This window comes from Dasypus novemcinctus, chromosome 9 (assembly GCF_030445035.2).
Source record: "Dasypus novemcinctus isolate mDasNov1 chromosome 9, mDasNov1.1.hap2, whole genome shotgun sequence".
NCBI lineage: Eukaryota > Metazoa > Chordata > Mammalia > Cingulata > Dasypodidae > Dasypus > Dasypus novemcinctus.
This window is the reverse complement of record NC_080681.1, coordinates 62559637-62564097: the sequence shown is the minus strand read 5'-3', so window position 1 is coordinate 62564097 and position 4461 is coordinate 62559637. Positions and strand designations below refer to the sequence as shown.

At 41.2% G+C, this 4461-nt stretch overlaps 1 pseudogene; it reads right to left on the bottom strand.

Moving 5' to 3' along the window:
* Positions 1-293: 293 nt before the first annotated feature.
* Positions 294-3139, bottom strand: LOC101435374 (serine/threonine-protein phosphatase 2A 55 kDa regulatory subunit B delta isoform pseudogene; annotated as a pseudogene).
* Between the last annotated feature and the right edge of the window lie 1322 nt (positions 3140-4461).

Genomic DNA, 4461 nt, shown 5'->3' with positions numbered 1-4461 from the left:
TATGTCTTTCGCTATACTTATACATATATACTTATACATATTATACATATACTTATACATATTAAGAATGGCCTTTATTGAGCTGTGCCCATCAATTCTCCTTCAAATGGCACTCATGCCCTGCCTCTCTGAAGATAGAACCTCCTTTGGATGACAACTGAAGCAGGCTTCTCTCCCACGTCTAAGAGCAGAAGTGCATAAGTCACTGTTCTGAATAGGGAGGAGGAACATGCATTTTATCTGACAGAAGAACTATGGGGTTTAACTATACAAGGTAGGACTCAGTCCTCAAATTAGCCTCTTGAGTTGATTTTGTCCTGGAATACAACAAGTTATTGGTGATAGCTACAGCAATAATGTTCCCCAGGGGCTGAGGGACTATGTAAAGAAGCTTCTTATTGATGTCCAGACTATCAACACTGATCTCATCTTCCTCTTACACCTGTACAATCTTTTCAAGGCTTGAAGATGGCTTGAGTTTTGCTGCTCTCTCTTGAAGCTTCCAATGTAATATCCGTCATGTATTTCTATCAAATATTCTAAAGAAGTTGTCTTTAGATCATCATAAAAGCATATCAGAACTGTTCTAGCAGCACTCAAACTTGTCAAAGATGCAATCATTTTCATAGAAAGAACAAAGCTTGCTTTGAAAATATAGATGAACCTGGTATGTCTCCACCAGCTGCTCCACATTGAGGTCCCCCGCTTTCACTGACAGGTAGTCTCTGGTTATCATGTAATGGCCACTATGATGAAATTTTACATCAGATATTTTAGAACTTATTTCTGAAAAGAAGGTCCTACTGCTGGGGTCCTCGGTTTCTTCAAAAAACTTTGAATGCCTGCCTGTTACACAGGGCAAAAGTGTATGTATTGCAAAGCCTGATGGTCCCTTTGCTGCCATTGTAGACAAGCACTGTGCAGGTGGAACTTGGCTGAGGTGATCGTTTCCATCAGTTTCTCCATGTTGGCTAGCTTAGTGTCCATGATGTTCGAACTTTTATCTGTGATTTCGAAATATCAGAGACTAGTTCTCAGGTCATCTGCAGGAAGATATGTTTCATGACCACTATTTACTGATATGGAATTTATATGATATGAGCATTTGCAAAACTCCCTAGTGGGCTTGCTCTTATCATGATATCCTTGAGCTTCAAAATAGGGACCTGTAGTATGGTAATTCTCAATGGATCTGGACATCTCCATCTTCATCTTTCAAGTTATAACCTTCTGCTCTTTTGTCCTGTTCACTTATTTTCCATAGTTTAATAGTTTTATCATTTGTAAATAGTAGAAAATTAGAAGCATTGTTTTGGTAACCACCAAATTTATAAATTTTTTCTTCAATTTCTAGGCTTTTTTTTTAAAGATTTATTTATTTCTCCCCCTCCCCCTCCCTCCTCCTCCCCCCTCCCTTCTCCCTCCTCTCTCCTCCCCCCAGTTGTCTGCTCTCTGTGTCCATTCGCTGTGTGTTCTTCTGTGACCACTTCTATCCTTATCACCGGCACTGGGAATCTGTGTTTCTTTTTGTTGTGTCATCTTGCTGTGTCAGCTCCCTGTGTGTGCGGTGCCATTCTTGGGCAGGCTGCACTTTCTTTTGCACTGGGCGGCTCTCCTTACAGGCCACACTCCTTGCACGTGGGGTTTCCCTATGCAGGGGACACCCCTGCGTGGCATCGCACTCCCTGCGCGCATCAGCACTGCAAGTGGGCCAGCTCCACACGGGTTGAGGAGGCCTGGGGTTTGAACCGCGGACCTCCCATGTGGTAGGCAGACGCCCTATCCATTGGGCCAAGTCCGCATCCCAATTTCTAGGCTTTTTAAATAGTCAAACTCTAGTTCATGACTTTGGAAATTATTGTAAACGTTGGAAATTACTGTAAATATTATACTCTCCCCTAGAATGAGGGCAGCTTTTATTCTTTTGTTCTGCTGGAAAAATAATAATTCTTCCACCCTTGTCTCCTGTTGCAAGATCTTCAGTAAATTCAGCAGTTGAAATGATGTCAGCTTCTGTCAGTCCTCCTTGGTGGTGCCCTTGACCTGTGAGAAGCACCACTGGAAATCATCATTTCATTTTTCATTGTGCTTTTATTATTCAGTGGTCTTTCTTTGTCTTATTGTTTCTAATACTAAAATTTTTAGCTTATTTGATATTAACATTACATTAGTTTATCTCCTTCACCATCCCTTTATTTGTTTCTGTATTACTTTGTTTTAACTATGTATCTTATAAATAGTACATAGATAAGTATTATGCTTAATCCAATCTGTGTTTCTCTTAGTGGAGAAAATTCAATCTATTCAAATTTAGTGTAATAACAGATATACTTGATTTCATTATGATTATGTTTTCCATTTTCCTTATTTTTTCTTATTAATTCCATTTCCACTTTGACTTGGAAGTCTTATCACATGTTCTACCGAATTAATAGTTACATTTTATATCAATTAAGATTATGCTTGAGAGAAGAAAGTTTCATAAAACAAGAAGTCCAAAGGTAGGAGGGTCATGATGAATGTGGTGATTCCATGATGCTATGAGGGACCCAGGTCCTTCTATCTTTTCTGTCAGGCATCCTTCGCATGTAGCTTTTTTAAAAAAATATTGATTTATTTATTCCCCCCCCCTGCCCCCCCCATTGTCTGCTCTCTGTGTCCACTAGCTGTGTGTTCTTCTGTGTCTGCTTGTATTCTCATCATGCAGAACTGGGGATCTGTCTCTTTTTGTTGTGTCATCTTGCTGCATCAGCTCTCCCTGTGTGTGGCTCCACTCCTGGATGGGCTGCAGTTTCGTGCAGGGCAGCTCTCCTTGCACAAGGGCCATTCCTTGAATGGGGGGGCACCCTTACACAGGAGCATCCCTGCGTGGGCTGGCACTCCTTGCATGCAGCAGCATTGTGTGTGGGCCAGCTCACCACATGAGCCAGGAGGCCCTGGGTATTGAAACTTTGGACCTCCTATATGGTAGGCAAATGCTCTATTGAGCCACATCCACTTCCCCACATGTAACTTTTGTCCTGTTTGTAGCCTTATGGTTGCTATATGACTGCTCCTCTTGCAATGCTTTGTTCATTTCATAGGCAGGAAGAAAGGGAAGGGTGAAGGGCAAAATGTGGATGACATCAGAGTCTGCCATCTTTTAAGAAGAATTATACCAGAATTAACCCATATTCCTCCTATCCACTTCTTCCCTTCATACCTAATTATCCAGAACTGTGATATTTAGCTACTAATATCTGTAAGGGAGGCTAGGAACTTTTTTTTCCAGCTAGGTAAACTGTTACCCTCAATGGAAGGTGAGCTCTTTTAGTAAGGAAGGAGAAAAATGAATATTAGAAGGCAGCTAGCAGTGTCCACAACATCAGTGTTTATAACATTCTCTATTGTTTGAAAACAGGGTGCTCTTTTCTCCATCAAGATATACAAATAAACAATTTTCCCTTCCCAGATGTTCTCTACTACCCCCATGTACACACACATATGCACACACAAACACACATCATTATCATCTTTAGAATATTTTGACTTGCTACATTTCCTAAACCCTCTCACATCCATGAGACATTTGGAACATTTCTCCTCTTTTCCACCCCTGTTTCTAAATTTGTCCGTATTGGAATTAGTCAAGGTTCTCCAGAGAACCAAAAGGATTTATGTGTATGTGTGTGTGTATAAAGTGATTTTTAAAATAAGGGGACTGGCTCACACAACTGTGGAGGCTGGCAAGTCTGAATTCTGTAGGACAAGTCAGGAGTAACCTGGGAGGGGTAACGTTGAAGTCTGTAGTTCTAGTCTGTATGGGAGGCCTGAGAGAGTCAAGGGGGTAGACTCAAGACAGAATTCCTCCTGATTCTCGAAACCCTCAGTTGTAGCTTTTAAGACTTTAAACTGATTGAGTGAGGCTCGCCCACATTACTAAAAGGGTAATCTTCTTCACTAAAATTAGCATTGTGGATGCTAATCCTATCTATGAAATATCTCGACAGTAACAATTAGACCAGGGTTTGTCCAAACAATTGGACGTCATAACAGTGATAGTTTGAAGCTTTTATGTACTCCAGAAAAACATGTTCTTAAAACTAATCCATTCCTGTGGTTATAAACCCAGTGTAAGTAGGACCTTTTTTTGTAGGCTATTTCCATTAGGGTGTGGCCCACCTCGTTCAGGATGGGTCTTACTTCTATTCCTGGAGTCCTTTATAGATGGAATGAATACAGAGAGAAAGCCACAGAAGCAAGAAGCTGAAGTCAACAAAACCTGGAAGAGAAGGGAGAGACCAGCAGATGGCGCCATATGCCTTGCCATGTGGCAGAGGAGCCAAAGAGCACCAGGAGCCAGTCTTCCAGGAAAAAAGCATTGCCTGGTGATGCCTTGATTTGGACATTTTCTTAGCCTCAAAACTGTAGGCTAATAATTCCCACTCCCACTGTTTAAACCCAACCCTTTTTTTTTTTTTT